The sequence below is a fragment of the Lithobates pipiens genome, unplaced genomic scaffold (assembly GCF_037356315.1).
Source record: "Lithobates pipiens isolate NorthernLeopardFrog02 unplaced genomic scaffold, aLitPip1_a1.2 Scaffold_8, whole genome shotgun sequence".
Lineage (NCBI taxonomy): Eukaryota > Metazoa > Chordata > Amphibia > Anura > Ranidae > Lithobates > Lithobates pipiens.
In genome coordinates this window covers 54,337,911-54,354,567 of record NW_027507903.1, presented here as the reverse complement: position 1 = coordinate 54,354,567, position 16,657 = coordinate 54,337,911, and the positions used below count along the sequence as shown (strand labels likewise).

The window sequence follows — 16,657 nt, the reverse complement described above, 5'->3', positions numbered from 1 at the left end:
GTGGCAGTTCAGCAATTTGATAATTCTTCCAGGCGGCGGGAGGGGACGTGCTTCTCCTAGCTCACCTGTACGGTCGGTGAGCCGTCTTGCATACACACAGTCACAAAAAGTTGGTCGGAAATTGCGAATGTCAAGAACACGGTTACGTACAACGCATATGATAAGCCGAGAAAAATGAAGTTAAATAGCCAGTGCTGCTCTTCTGCTTGATTCTGGGCATGCATGGAGCTTTGTGTGTCAGAATTGTGTACACACGATCGTAATTTCCGACAATGGATTTTGTTTTCTGAAAATTTGAGAACCAGATCTCAAATTTTGTGCGACGGAAATTCCGATGGAAAATGTCCGATGGAGCCTACACACGGTTGGAATTTCTGACAAAAAGCTCCCAACGAACACTTTCCGTCGGAAAATCCGACAGTGTGTACAGGGCATTAAAGTCTGCAAGAGATCAAAGCATATTCATGTGTTAGAACGGCCCAGTCAAAGTCCAGACCTAGATCCAATTGAGAATTCGTGGCAAGACAGCAAGAAAATTGCTGTTCACAGACGCTCTCCATCTGACTGAGCTTGAGCTATTTTGGAAAGAAGAATGGGCAAAAATGTCACTCTTTAGATGTGCAAAGCTGGTAGAGACATATCCAAAAAGACTGGGCTGAATACAAATGCACGCCATACTTTTCACATATTTATTTGTAAAAAAAATTGAAAACCATTTATCATTTTCCTTCCACTTCACAATTATGTGCCACTTTGTTTTGGTCTATCACATAAAATCCCAATAAAATACATTCACGTTTTTTGGTTGTAACATGGCAAAATGTGGAAAATGTCAAGGGGTATGAATACTTTTTCAAGGCACTGTACATGTAGGAGCGAAGTGCTAGAACCGGCCCAGATGGGACGTGGTTAAGGAAACATAGCATTTTTTCTCAATAAAGATTTCCCTTAATAATTCCCTTAAATTGTCCTTTATATTTGATTTATACAGCTTTTACTATATCTTTTTTGATGGCCTCTTTGTTCCAGATCACAAAAATGTTTATTCCATTGATTTCTTTATTACAGCTTCTCTTGATGTACTTGCCCAACACAGAGTCTCTTTCTGTTGGTCACTGATATTCTTTTCGAAATTTTGTTTTAGCCTGTGTAATAATAACCTAAAACATCCTTTAATGTTGCCCAAATTCCTCTACTTCATTTGAATCTTCTGTTGTGTCCAAATATTCTGCATCTCTAACTCCTTCTTTGTATTTGTGAGCCTTTCAGTTAATATTGTTGATGTGTGTGTCAGCTTTTCTTGTGGAGAGGGTGCAGTGTGATGTGTCAGCGAGCATAGATCCCACGGAGGCTGAGATGAAAGAGAACAATGTATTAAGAAAGCCCCAACAATGCATGGCTAGGCCTGGTGGGTAGGCACAGCCGACCGGAGCCACCTACGAAACTGTAGTAGAAGAGCATATCCTGAGATGATGCCGACAGCTTCTGCAACAAGGAGCGGGAATGCAGCTTAACCGCTCCACACCCAAATGGGAGGCTTCCTAAGTGAAGATAGCATAGACCCTTCACTTTCCCTACTCCTCTGCAACCGCTCCCTGCTACTAATTGCTGTCCCTGCCAGACAGAAAACCTGTCGCTACGCTAGCCACATGCACAAAGGGGGCCAAACTCATGAGCTTACCCAAGATGGTCTCCAAGGTCATGTAGGGCGCCATCATCCAACCGGACAGCTATCCCCCTGGTGACTGCAGGAAATCAAAGGGGAACCAAGTTCCTAATGACTTACAGATCGCATTGCATTAGACGCTTCCGGGTCTGTAACAAGAAGGGGAGGAGAGCGGTTGCATAATCACTCAGTTCCCTCTCCCCCAACTAGCAGCACCTGCTATACAATCCCGGCCTGCAGATGGGCAAGTGGAGCCCGGGATACATGGCGTGGGGCGTGCGTGGGGGGAGGCGACCATTACCGGGGAGGGGGGTGTAAGTATCTGATGGCTTGACAGATTTACATACAATTTGCAGCCACTGGGATTAAACCTCTTGCTGTCCGGTATGTACAATGTACAAACCTGGCAGCAAAAGGGTTACATTCTTGTTTTACATTTCTTCAGTTTCTTCCTGGTTTTTAGCCTAGGTCAAAATGATGTCCTATGTTAGGAATCTTTGTAAGAACTTTTTTTCATTATCTGGAGGAGTGGAGGAGAGGCTTTCTCAGTTAAGCACACCTTCCTGCTTGCATGCCTGAGCTAAGCACAGATGAATACCAAGAAGTACTGTATTTATTGGCATATAACACGCACGTTTTCACCCTGAAAATCGGGTGCAAATAGTGTGAGCATGTTATACGCTGATACTGCAATTTGGGCTGCCTAGGAGGGAACCGGGAGGGGGGGGGGGGGGGGTGATGAGCGCCGTCAGATTACATACAGCGAGAATCTCCTGTTTACTCAGTGGCCTCTGTAATAGGAAGTCCCATCTCCTGGGTCGGCATTGGACCAGTTGTTCTGCCTATCATAGAAGCCAGTCCAGGAGGCGGGATTTTGTATTAAAGAAGCTGCCGATTAAACAGGAGATTCTCGCTGTATGTAATCCGACGACGCTCATCCCCCTCCCCTCCCTATCCCCTTCGATGCAGCAGTAATCTGAGGGAAGGCTGAAGATGTGTATTGATCAGGCTACAGTCATGTCAATGGTGAGGCTGCATATGGGCATCGATCAGGCTGCATTGATGGCAGTGGTGAGGCTGCAGATGGGCAATGATGGGCAATTGTGAGGCTGTAGATGGGCATTGATCAGGTTGCATTGATGGGCAATTACGAGGCTGTAGATGGGCATTGATCAGGCTGCATTGATGGGCAATTGTGAGGCTGTAGATGGGCATTGATCAGGCTGCATTGATGGGCAATTGTGAGGCTGTAGATAGGCACTGATCAGGCTGCATTGATGGGCAATTGGGAGGCTGTAGATGGGCATTGATCAGGCTGCATTGATGGGCAATTGTGAGGCTGTAGATGGGCATTGATCAGGCTGCAGATCGGCAATGGTGACGAGGCTGCATTGATGGGCACTAACCCTTATTTTGCTTCAAAGTTCTTTACAGGCATATCCCACTTTTAAGTACATAATGGGGTTTATTTACTAAAGCTAGAAAGTGCAAAATCAGGCTCACTTCTGAATTGAAACCAATGAGCTTCCATGTTTAATTACCAAAGTTTAATTGAACAAGCTGGGGTTAGTAGCTCATTGGTTTCTATGCAGAAGTGAGCCTGATTTTGCACGTTCTAGCTTTAGTAAATAAACCCCATTACTTTAGTAAATTACCCCATACTTAAAAGTGGGGTATGCCTGTATTTAATTTTTTTTTCCTGAAACTTCCCTCCTAAAATGAAGGTACGTGTTATATACTGATAAATACGAATGCTACATGAATCATCTGCACTTACTCAGGATGGCTGAAGAAATGCTAGAGGGGTATTTTAAGTTTAAGTGATTTCTCAACAAAACTAAGAATGGTCAAATGGATGGGTGAGTTTGCTTTGGATATTAAAACTGAATTAAATAGCGTTTTCATTTTGTGGTGCCCAGGTATGGTTATGGTAGGTTCCGATTTCATGCATTTTTATAAATGTTTATTTATGTTTTTAAATTTGCTTTGTATATTACCTGAAGAAATAATAATAATAATAAATCAAGAACTTTATCACAAATTCAGGATAAAAAATGCAAGTACATTTTAGATTACATGTTCTTAGTATTTTTATGAGATACAGCAGCCCTGGGGGAAATGGGCAGCTCTGCAACTTTGTCTTGCCAACACACCCGAATCCTATTGCAGGCCCATACCTTTGTTATTTATTATTTTCTGTATGGAGAACTGGAGATATTGTCAATGAAAAAGCATGTGATGCAGACATATTTTTCTAACATATTCCTGATTTTCAGTATAAACAAACTCGATTGGGGCTCACATCATAGGAATCTTTTATTACTTTCATTAGTTTTGATTCTTGCCTCTGATCTGATTCCAGTTCCAGCGCATACTGGAGCCAAAATATAATACATATGTAAGGTGATCTCTTGCTGCAGTAAATCAGCCATCTATAACTTTATTTGTCACATTTATTAATGTTTTAAAAAGCAATCTGTTGCTAATTATTTTATTTTTTATTTTAATTCTTCATATGTTTAGCTGCAATGGGATTACTAAATTGCGCCACATGGTTAAATAAATACTCTAGCATTTATCTAGTTTTATTTGTATTAGTTTGTATTAATTACAGACAATGTGTGTAAACTGCTAGTAAAATGCTGCCCAGAGAACTCTGTAGCACTGTTTAAAAAGACACGATCACTTGTACAGCCAGCGATTGCTTTGTATTACACGGCAGCATGGGCGTCCGCAGAACTTTTTTCAAGGGGGGGCATAATTTTAGGGTCACCCATGCGCCGCCCCTTTTCGACAATGTCATTATCAGATTATCATGGTCAGAGACTGCAGACTTAGTACAATCCCTAGGATAGGTAATGGATAATGGCCAACAGGCCCTCTTACCAGACCCAGCGAAACAACACCAGTGATCCATCCGGCTGGAAGATCGCTCACGCGCCACGGGGGCGACTCTGGTCAGTAGTGTAGCATGTATGTACCCTGGCAGTGACTCAGTCTTTCTCTCTCTCTGGTGGTGCTGGGTAGCATGGCTCTCTCTGGTGGTGCTGGACAGCATGTTTCGCTCTGGTGGCATGGGGCAGTGTAGTTCTCTCTCTGGTGGCGCTGGGCAGCGTGGCTCTCTCTCTCTGGCTTCTGCCCAGCACAATCCTTGTTCTTTTTCCTGTAGCACCCTCTCCCTCAGCTTTTTTCTCAGGCTACAGTCTCTCAATCTCTCGATCAAGCTGTATCCTCCTCCCTGTGGAAAATGGGGCCACCAATCTTTGGGACTACATGTCCTATGATTCTCTCCTCTCCTAGTCTCTTTTGATTGTCCCTCAGTTATGGCCAATAGGGAAGGAACAGTGCGGGCAGGAACAGTTATGGCCAATAGGGAAGGAACAGAGCGGGCAGGAAGCTGGGCGAGGAACCTGGTGAGAGCCGTCGTCTCTTCTCCCTGACAGGAGAAAGGAGGGGGTGACCGGGGTAAACCTGATAGCACCGCTGCCGAGTTCTCTACTGGACTGAGCACGGAAAAGAGCCTGCAGTCACGCTACACTGATAGGGGGGCTTGGTGTCACCCCACTGGCAGGTTGCACATGGGTGTGGGCTGCCTGCACCCCGATAGGGATGGAACTGTGTTGAATTTAAGATCTCATCCCTGATTCCAGGGGGGGGCACTTGACCCCCCTTGCCCCTACCTGTGGACGCCCATGCATGGCAGTGGAAAGTTACACTTCCAGATAGTCTGTTTCAATAAAATAGTTCCAAACTAAAAAAAAAGTATTTTTACCTTAATGCATTCTATATATTAGGGTAGAAAACCTTCCGTGCTGCAGAAGCCTCCCAGCCACTGTCTCCTCCTTATTGGATCAGCTCACGCTGTTGTCAATTAAAGGCTGCGACGAGAGAGTGAGTTTCCCTGTTTGTGTTAATAAAAGAATGGGTACCCCTAAGTGGACTATAAAGGCATTGATATCTACACAACAAAAATAGATTAGAAGATATACAAGAGATGTTGCAAAAATATATTTATTATACAAAACACAACATCAACCACTTCAGCGCTGGAAGATTTGGCGGCTGAATGACTTGGCCATTTTTTTGCAATTCGGCACTGCGTCACTTTCAACTGACAATTGCGCGGTCTATACCCAAACAAAATTGATGTGCTTTTTTTCCCCACAAATAGAGCTTTCTTTTGGTGGTATTTGATCGCCTCTGTGGTTTTTATTTTTTGCGCTATAAACAAAAAACTGTGAAAATTTTGAAAAAAACACAATATTTTGTACTTTTTGCTATAATAAATATGCCAAATTTTCTTTTAAAAAAGAGATTTTTTTTGCTCAGTTTAGGCCGATATGTAGAGGAATACATATTGGCCTAAACTGAGAAAAAATTTGCTTTTTTAAAAGAAGAGAGAATTTTTTCTCAGTTTAGGCCAATATGTATTCCTCTACATATTTTTGGTTAAAAAAAAAAATCGCAATAAGCGTTTATTCATTGGTTAGTGCAAAGGTTATAGCGTCTACAAAATAGGGGATAGTTTTATGGCATTTTTATTATTTAGTTTTTTTACTAGTAATGGCGGCGATCTGCAATTTTTATCGGGACTGTGACATTATGACGGACACATCGGACACTTTTAACACATTTTTGGGACCATTGCCATTGGATACAGCGATCAGTGCTATAAAAAAAGCACTGATTACTGTAAAAATGTCACAGACAGGGAAGGGGTTAAGACTGGAGGGCGATCAAGGGGTTAAATGTGTTCCCTAGTGTGTGTTTCTAACTGAAGGGGGAGGGGACTGACTAGAGGAAGTGACGTATCATGGTTCCTAGTTAATAGGAACACACGATCTGTCACTTCTCTCAGAACAGAACAGGGAAGTGTGTGTTTACACACACTCGTCCCTGTTCTGCCATTCGTGCTCGCGATCGCGGCACCGCTGCTGTGCATATAGCTACAAAGATACACGGGATTGTGCCAACCTGCCACAGTATAATGACAGCGACTGGTCGGCAAGCGGTTAAAAACATGGTCATTGAAGACTAAATAGTGGATAGGAATTTATACAAATATGTAATTAAAACACCAAAATGGCAGCGCAAGATCAAATGTGGTCCTTCACCTGACACGCTTCAATTACATTCTTTCCTCAGGGGTGTTCTTCAAGAACTTACAACTGTGCATCTATAGTATTGTTTGAAACTATACAGTATGAGTACATGAATCCATAAACATATATTCAATTTATATATAATGGATGCACTTACATGTGCTGAAATGGTGTCACAGATGAAACGTTCCAAAGTAAAAAGAAAAAAAGAAGTTTTGGAATGTTTTTACTTTAGAATTTTTCATCTGTGACACCATTTCAGCACATGTAAGTGCATCCATTATATATAAATTTAATATATGTTTATGGATTCATATGCATGTACTCATAATGTATACTATAGATGCACAGTTGTGTTTTCTAGAAGAACACCCCTAAGGTAAGAATGTAATTGAAACGCATCGGGTAAAGGACCACATTTGACCGTGCGCTGCCATTTTTGTGTTTCCTTTACAGATTTGTATACATTCCTATCCACTTTTTGGTCTTCAGTGACCATGTTTTTAATGATGTGTTTTGTATAATATATTTTTGCAACATCTCTTGTATATCTCCTAATCTATTTTTGTTGTGTAGATATCAATGCCTTTAAAGTGCACTTAGGGGTACCCATTCTTTTATTTAAAATTTTTGGATGTGGCATTATATCTAAGTGAGCACTTTGCTGACCTCCCCATTTTTTCTATGTCCGTGTTAATAGGTGCAGACTGGTCGGCTCAGGAGTGAGCCCTCAGGAGTGCCCCCATGGAAACTGGCTGTGCACGGGGGCACTCACCAAAAAGGAGGAGCCTGGAGCACTGGTGTGGGACCACAGAGAAGGAAGATCAGGGCACAGAATCCAGGCACAAAAACAATATTTTAAATACATTAATCAATGGCCAGAAAGGTTTTAAACAGTGGCGGAACATCCGCCATAGCGACCCACGCGGGCGCTATGGGGCCTGCAGCCAAGTGGGGCCCAGTAAGTCGGCGTGCAAGTGAGTGTGCGGCGCGGTGGGTGAGCCACCGAGCTGCCCATCCACTTGGCGCTCACACAGTCAGTGTAACTGTTAAGCACCCCGGGTGCAGCGAGTCCAGCCCTGTCCCGACACATGCAGCTGCATACAGCAGGAGCAGAGAGCAGAGTGGGCAGAGCAGAGCGCTCGAGCGCGCCTGTGAAAGGACATTGTTTTTGGCACTGGGTCACTGTTCATCATTGCTGTCTTATTTCTCCCCTATTTGTCTTGTATTTACACATAGGTTTAATCAGAACAGAAATTGGTTAGAAGGCATGGAGGTCAGCAATATTTGTCCTTCAGGGGCTGCAGACAGTGTACTGCATACTTTGTTGTTCGAAATGAATATAAGCTGTTGCCTGGGTACTGTGCCACATGGGTGTGGTAATCTGTTGTTCAATGGCATTAGTTCATTTTTTTTTCGGGGGGGGGGGGGGGGGGGGGCATACAACATTTTGCTATGGGGCCCTGTGATTTCTAGTTACGCCCCTGGCTGTAAATCCAGTTTATGTACAAAATGCCTTTGCAAATCCAGTTTTTAGCTTGTTAAAGAAGTGGTAGAAACATCACTGTGCTGAACATAACTTATGCAGAGAGCAGGGCTGTGGGAGGGGCCTAGCAAACTCCACCTGTTACAGGCTGCCTGCAGAAAACGACAGGAGGGGGCGGAGACAAAACCAGTCCCTCTGCACAAGGAAAGAGGGCAGCAGTGACCGGTCTTTATTACAGGAAACTCCTACACAGAGGTAAAGTTTAACTCTGGATTACTCCACAGATCTAGACTAAAAAAGCACTCCAAGATTAAAGTAAGAATACACATGACTCTTATCTTTACACATTATTCAAAACCTGGATGGTTCTCACTGCTTGTGAACTTGTACCCATCATGCACAATAATACAAATATAGGCTCCATGCACACTGAAGCTCAAAAAAGCTATTTCTGGACGCCAGATTGCTGGCAGAAAACGCTGGTTGAAAAACCTGCTTTTAACAGCGTTTTATACTAGCGTTAATGAGCGTTTTACAGCGTTAGCGTTAATGGGCGTTTTTTATAAAAATACACAGAGGACACTCCAAAAATCCCACAATGCATTGAAAAATAGAATGCCGAACACTAATGAACGAGCGTTAATGAGCGTTAATGAGCGCTAATGAGCGTTTGTCGTTTTTTGCCGCTGAAAAACGGCACTTTGAACGCGAATTTCTGGCGTTCAGAAAAAAGCCCATAAACTCCACTGCTCATTAAAGCTGAAAAACGTCCATGTGTGCATGGACACATAGGCTAACATAGAGTGGAGTTTATGGGCTTTTACAAAAAAACGCCCAAACGCCAATAAACTGCAGTTTATCAGCTTCAGTGTGCATGGAGCCATAAAAACTTCATTTACTTTTTATTAATTATCATTTGACTTGATTTGAGCTGTGTCTTGGTGTCACCTTATATCCAGATAAGTCACCAACAGTTTGCCAGCTGTAAAGTGGTCCCAAGAGAATAAAGATTCTGTACTATGACTTCCTATCCCCGTAGACTCCTGTCTCCCAACTTATATTGTCAGAAAATATTTAAAAATATATTATTCAGATTGTTCTATACATCATTCTGTACATTGTTTATATCAGCAAGGAACTATGAACTCACCTTTTGATCATCGTAACTGCAAAGTAATCATGTGTGTGAAGTCTTTGATACCCATTGCCTGTTTCAACTTCATTATTATTTGCCTGGAAAAAAATGATAATGGTCTTGGGTCACGTTTTTTTAACTTTTTATTATTATTTACAAGACTGTAAACGGGTTGCTCTATCATATTTGCAATAGTTGCAGAAAATCTTTATTTTTGAAATAAACATTTAAGGTGAAGTGCTTCCATGTAATTGTTTTTACAGAACATGCTGGTCTGATTATAGAATTCCGGTTATGTGATCTGATTTTTTCAATACCTCTGTCTAGTTAAAGATCTCTTCAGGGCTGTGTGAGTTGTTAGAGTTGTATCTCCTCCTGATCTATTCAGCGAAAGACATGAAGGGCATATTTGTCAATCAGTCAGGCTGACATTTACCAAATGTTCACAGTAAGTGACTCAATCACTGTAATTTAAAGTGGTACTAAACCCAGGACCCTGCATTATATCTGGTCTCCCACAGTACACAGAACATGGAAATGCAATAATTTTAGTAAATATAAACTACTAAAATACCTTTTTTCATCAGCAGTATATAGCAGTCCTATGACTTTCTGTGTCCGGCCGAGCACTGGTTAAAGCTTGTAAGAGGAGTTTTCATTCTCCTCTGGCTGTCCTATGAGGCTGCCTGTCCCTCTGTCTGGACAGTGCTGATTGGCCCTATGCTGATCACATGCACCCTCCCAAAAAAAAAACTCTCTAGCAACACACACCAAACTGAGCATGTGCAGAGCACCTCCTAGGGCTTTGTGCTATCAACAAATGAATTGGGGATAGTAAAAGAAGGGGGGGGGGGGTCAGAGAGGACAGGATAAAACAACCGTTTTACACAATGCAGAGGATTAGCTTCTTAGGTTCCACAGTGAGTATAACAAGCATGCTTTACTGCACATATACAGACTGATTTTACTGTTGTGGGTTTAATAACACTTTAAAACACATAAACCAGGAAGATACACTTGCAGTCGAAGGTGTAACTTGAAGCTTGTGGGCCTGATGCAAAAGTTGACCTGGATACTTGACCTGGCTACTACTTCCAACATGCATACAGATACATAAACCGAACGCCAAGATACTCAAAGTGGCTTAAGAGTTTTGAGTTCCCAGAGTTCCTCTTTACATCAGAGGACAGGGATCACCCTTGGAGAATCAGTGGACAGGGATTACCGCTGGAGAATCAGAGGACAGGGATTACCGCTGGAGAATCAGAGGACAGGGATTACCGCTGGAGAATCAGAGGACAGGGATCACCCCTGGAGAATCAGAGGACAGGGATTACCACTGGAGAATCAGAGGACAGGGATTACCGCTGGAGAATTAGAGGACAGGGATTACCGCTGGAGAATCAGAGGACAGGGATCACCCCTGAAGAATCAGAGGACAGGGATCACCGCTGGAGAATCAAAGGACAGGGACCTCTGGCAGGTCACTTGGCAGAGCTCCTTTCCCATCCTAGCAATGTATACAGCTCCCCCCACACACTACACAGGGCTGAAATCACATTCCTTTACACACAGTCTATCAGTCTTCACAGGGTGTATCTGGCTTTTATGTTTCCCTTCTGACTTGTAAAATTCTCTGGTCAGAACAGCAGTGTAGTTGCAGTAGGCAGATACACCCTGTGCAGATCATGGCTAACTGGCTGTGTTGTAAAGGAATGTGATTTCCAGAGGAGGAACAATATAGAGTGCTGTAATGCGAAAGGAGCTCAGAAGCCAGGTAATAGCATGCAGGGTGGAGGGGGTGGTCAGGGGGCTTTGGGGGGGCAACTTAGATCTGGGGGGGGCAAAGCCATGTGACACAAAATCTGAAGCCTGCAGTACTTCAGGGCCCCCCCGGGGAGGTGTTAAGGGATTTGTTTTAGCAATTTCTGAAGGTTTCTCTATCAGTGTTGGCAGGTGTTGGGGGAAAGTCACCTCCTGGAGATGTGTATCTTTTACCAAGTTGTCAGGGAAGTGGGGTAAGTAGATATCCCCGGGTGGGGGAGTACAGAGAATCCCAGATGGTGACTAGGAGACACTGAGCAGTGCCATAACTCACCAGTGACATGATTCCCATCATGGCTACAGGACGGCACTCTCCTCCTCTTGCTGAGCTTGGTTACCATTCCATGTTGCCAGCACACAGCACAGACACTTCTACATCCTGGGCTGCTCTCTCCTTGTTCTCCTCTTCATTTAGGAAATGGCTCACAGTTTCTCCCCAGCCAATGGGAACAGAGGGTCGTGGACTGTGGAAGGCAAAGTAGAAGCCCAGTACTAGAGCATGGCTGTGGGGCCCTAAGGCAGATCGGAGCTGGATTTTGTGGAGGATATGATAATATGACAGGGAGGCTGCAGGGGCCCCCTAGAGCTAGGGGCAGGGTTGCGATTGTGACGCCTGCAACCCCTTATGCTACGTCCATGCTTGCAGTAATGTTTGGTGAACATCACATTCGCTGGTTTATAAATATAGCGAAAGGATTGCAAGCTTGTATGCATTTCTGAAAATCTAGGTTCTGGAAACCCAATGCAAAATGAGACACTGGATCTGTTATGATGATACTGTTATGTAGACTGACAACAGAAAAATGATTAGGCTATGTGCAGAAGATTACAAGCGAGAAGAAATGCAAAAGGCTCCAGCAACTAACTGACCCAACAAAAACATGACTCATATGTAGGGCCCAAGGAGTCAAGCTTGCCTAGATTTCAAAGTGTCAGATCAATATAGCATATACTTTGGTTCATCTACTTTCTTTAGTATGAACTAGACCAGTAAAAAAGGGAAAGTATAAATAGCATTACCCCCTAAGGGCTGCTGAAGACCAGGTTCTTTCCCAAACAGCGTAGAGGCAGCCAGGCACGCAGCAATAACTGTCCATTCACTCCAGCTCATTAATCATTATCTTTTGGAAGTTTATTTGCTAGTAGAAACTTAGGAAGGGATTTGGGGTGATGCAGGATACTCCAAAATGGAACATCTTGTTGGCAGAGGACATTTCTTGCTTAGCAGAAAAAAGGAAGGAGAAAGTAGATTAGACTTTCTCAAAAAATAACAGATTTTGTGGGCACAACATGAGGCAGTATGTGTAAAAACAAAATAATCTTTATTACAATTATTGTTAAAAACCACACACAATAAAATCACAAAAAACACCCGTTACTCAATAGTAGCTCAACGGATACCCAATTCCAAACATGGAGGCATGGATCCAATCATGTAGGTGTTACAAGTCCATCGATATATAGAATAGTATGAGTAGATATCAAAAAGTCAGGTCCACAACTCCTCTGTGTGCTTGACGTGTTTGAAAAAAGATTTGCTTCCTCGGGACAGAAGTGATACTGATTGACCTCGAAAAGACAGGCACCGGGTAGGGGCAGATCCGTGGAAAAGACAAATGGGGCGACAAATGGGGCGACAAATGGGAACCCTTAGTGGCAGATGGCAAATGCATCCAAATCCCAATGCTGGGCTGGCGAAGACTCATCTTTCAGGGTGGCCAATAAATTGTATTATCTGGCCACTCTATCAGGGCACGGATGTAGACATGGGTTCAAAGGTGGTCAGAAAGAAAATAAGAGAGTGAGCCAAGTTATACTTCCAGTTGTCTAAAGATATGGAGGAGCCCTAGATAGTGGATGCACATAGAAAGTACTATGGTACTTGAGGCATGTATGCCCAAGTTTGAGATTTATCCTAACTGCTGCGGCCACAATATAAAAGAGCGCTCCTCCCAAGTTATTGTCTACTCGAAACAGTCACAGATTAAGCTAGTTGGTAACCAGACAGAAATGAAGATTCCTTATTGAGATGGAATACACCCCAGGAGAAGAAATATCCCCACTTAGGTAAAGCTTAGCCAATCACCCGGTAGGGAGGGGGAGCCTCACTTGGAAAATGTGTGCTTCTACAGTGGCCCACTACCTATACTTGTGCTTAGCAGCTGCAGCACAAGTATAGATAGAATGGAACAATCCACAGTTCACAGTTGGGGACCATGAAGTTGTATATACCACAAGCAGAGGTTTTACTCACTGGATCCTGGTACATGGACAGTCCATAGGTGCAGTCTCTTGTAAAGTAATTGAGCTTTCAGTTCAAAGAGCTCCAGGGGCACACAGCTCATTAATCCATCCTCACAGGGATCAACTCCTCAGGGCTCCAGACTATTCAACAGAAACCCAGCTCCATCTGGGTATAACTCCCCAGGGACTAGAATGTAAGCTCTAACGAGCAGGACCCCCTGACCCCCTGACCCCTCCTGTATTGATTTGTATTGTAAGTGTACTGTCTGCCCTCATATTGTAAAGCGTTGCGCAAACTGTTGGCGCTATATAAATCCTGAATAATAATAATAATGTGTGTATGTATGTATGTATATATATGTATATATATATATATATATATATATGTGTGTGTGTGTGTGTGTGTGTGTGTGTGTGTGTATATATATATATATATATATATATATATATATATATATATATATATATATATATCAAATAAAGAAAGGGGCACAGTAATGGCCTATTGACACTATTGACACACAGTGCAGACAATGGGACACATATTATTATTTAACAGATGGGATGGGATGAATATAATATAATTTTTTTAGCAGCAGGAGGGCAGTGTCTCTAGCTGACAGGCAGGGAGGGAGGGGGAGAGGAGGACAGAGGAGAGAGCAGATGACAGAGGGACATAAACTGTGGTCAGTTTACAGGGGGAGGGCTGAACCAGGCAGGATCAGCCAAGTATTTCAGGCTAAACAGGGGACCAAATTACACAGCATGTTTTAAGGGAACAGGATCCATTTTTTTTTTCAGGGTAATAAGTACCATTAAGTAATAATACGCAACGTTAATTAAAATTAAATCCAAATATGTGAAAAGCAAATTCTTATTCACTTTGAATACCCAATAATGTGCAGGTGGCTTTCACATGATTAATAAAGGATAAATAAATTCAACATTTACACATTTTTGTGAGTGAAGAATCTCAACTCCATTAGTAAATAAGCCCTTGTGTCTGCACCTTACATTTCTGTATCCTCCCAAACCCATCCAATAGTAACAAGCAGTAGTGGGAAGCACTCTCTCACTTCTCATGATTACAACCCCGTCACACAAAAATACATTGTGCATCTCTCAATTTTTTTTGCAACAAATGTGTTGCACAGTCTGGATAATCATTGTGCATTGTTTAATGCATTACATTATTAAGCTCATTGGGTTATCATTATATTTAAGTATTTTAAGGATATCATTGACTATGATTAATTAAGTTTTCCTGTGTTTTAACAAAAAGTCCTTTGGGTTGGAAGCTTGTACCATAGCAAATAATTTGTTCTTAGCATGTACTGGATTTTCTTGGCAGTCCAGTTATAAATACAGTGTTTGTTGAAAAGATGGATCAATTAAAGCTTTTATGAGCCTTTTTTCTTCTGCAATCTGGATACTCAAGAGTCACATAACATCTGAAAATTGTTTTTATTTGCCAAGAACTGAAATAAATAACATTTTAAAAAGTTGATGCAAACTGATCAAATACTTTAAAATGGCATACTGCTGCGCTTGTTAAATGGCACAATGAGTCAGTTTCCCGGTTAATTGTTAAAATAATAACTGTAGGGTCTTGTAAAGGGAATGTGCATTTTACTTTTGAATCTGAGAACACAAAGCAGAAGTTTCATAATATAAATTTGTCCTTGGCATTGAACAAAAAATAAAGCCATCCAAGTCAATTCCCCATCCATGTTACGCCATAACGATATTCAAAAAGGTCCGCTAATGACAGGCCTAATCAAGAGGGTTTTGGTTTAGCAGGAGATGAGGCATCTGAGGAAAACTATATCAGGGTCTATCTTCACCATATGCTAATAGTCTAAAGTATTCCAGAGTGCAAGTACCTTGGCATGGATATATTTTCTACCCACACCAATGTAAATAACAGAGAGACTGGTGAGATGGAGGCTAAAGTTAAAAACTGTGCAGGGGTTTGTCCATTTGCTAATAATGGTACTCTGTTGGCCATACACTATTACATTTTTTGCCAGACTTGCTGAACAAACAACAAAATCTAACAGCTTCCTCCATCCACTCTATTAATTGGCAACAGCTGTCAGAATACCCGAGACAGGAACACCCTCTATGCAAATTTCAAGCAGTTCACCAAGAACTGGTTGAAATGTGAACAGTGTTTGGCTGGCTTTAGTATTTAACAAGGTCAAATTTAGTGCATCCCAATTTAAGCATGTTGGGAGGTTTCCCCTTGGGGGCCACAAATCTTACTACAAGCCATTAAAGCAGCACTCTAACTCACTGTTCTGTGCAGACATTAACACCTTCAGGCCGGAGGCCCCCTTTTACACCTTCACCATGTATGCAAACCTTTACAGAAGGACCTTGTCCCATCTTCTCTTCAGCCGGTGGCTACATCTTTTTCTATCTGCCCTGACATTGGTTTCTGTAGCATTTTGAGCAGGTAATACTGAGTATATCCTAAACTCCAATAGCCCTTCACAATGTACACATAAGCCCTAGGGTACACATGGAAGCTACCATACTTCTGTTTATCAAGGCCTTGCACTCGTGACCCAAGGCTAGGCTTTTCGATGAGTTCAGTACTACAGCCGGCCGGCTCCAAGATGGAGACCAAGCCACTAGGTGGGGAACACGGAGTACACCTTCACGAAGAATGCTCCCATCACTCACTTCCACTGCTGGCTGCTGCTACTCCTTCTTCACCTTCTACTTCCACAATCATAAAGGTTCACTCAGTGTTTGCTTGGTACACATTATTTTATTCGGGAAGTCAAAGCTATGATAAACCATTGGGTCACAAAGCACAGAGCTTATGCAAGTCATGTGTACCAAGTTAAGGGTTAACTTGGTACACATGACTTGCATAAGCTCTGTGCTTTGTGACCCAATGGGTTATCATAGCTTTGACTTCCCGAATAAAATAATTTTCTATACACCATAGTTACACAGATTCCTGCATGTTAGGTACTCTTCCTCAGTAAATGACACTGACACTTCTGGTAGTAACGTAAGTCTCTTTTACGTGTAGACTTGCAAGTTGTACATTCAGTTCAGAATTAAAACATAATCTTCTTCCCATACTATACATCCGATAACATAAGTATTAATTGCTGTGATATTTGGCTGTGCTGCTGTTTAGTTACGTGTAGTGATGAATACAATAAACTCAGAGTCTAGGATTA

General features: G+C 42.4%; 1 protein-coding gene across 3 annotated transcripts in view; it reads right to left on the bottom strand.

Annotated features, from left to right (window-relative positions):
• Positions 1 to 16,657, bottom strand: part of IL16 (interleukin 16) — a 208,973-nt gene that overhangs the window by 156,072 nt on the left and 36,244 nt on the right. Inside the window, exons 1-2 of one of the 3 annotated variants that reach the window (XM_077472003.1) lie at positions 12,234 to 12,433; positions 9,405 to 9,487 (exon numbers count right to left, since the gene is read on the bottom strand). The gene's annotated coding sequence lies outside the window, so the exon portion shown is untranslated. Of the gene's footprint in view, positions 1 to 5,438; positions 5,573 to 9,404; positions 9,488 to 12,233; positions 12,434 to 16,657 lie in introns of those variants that run through there. The other 2 variants (XM_077472002.1, XM_077472004.1) reach the window with 2 other exon arrangements.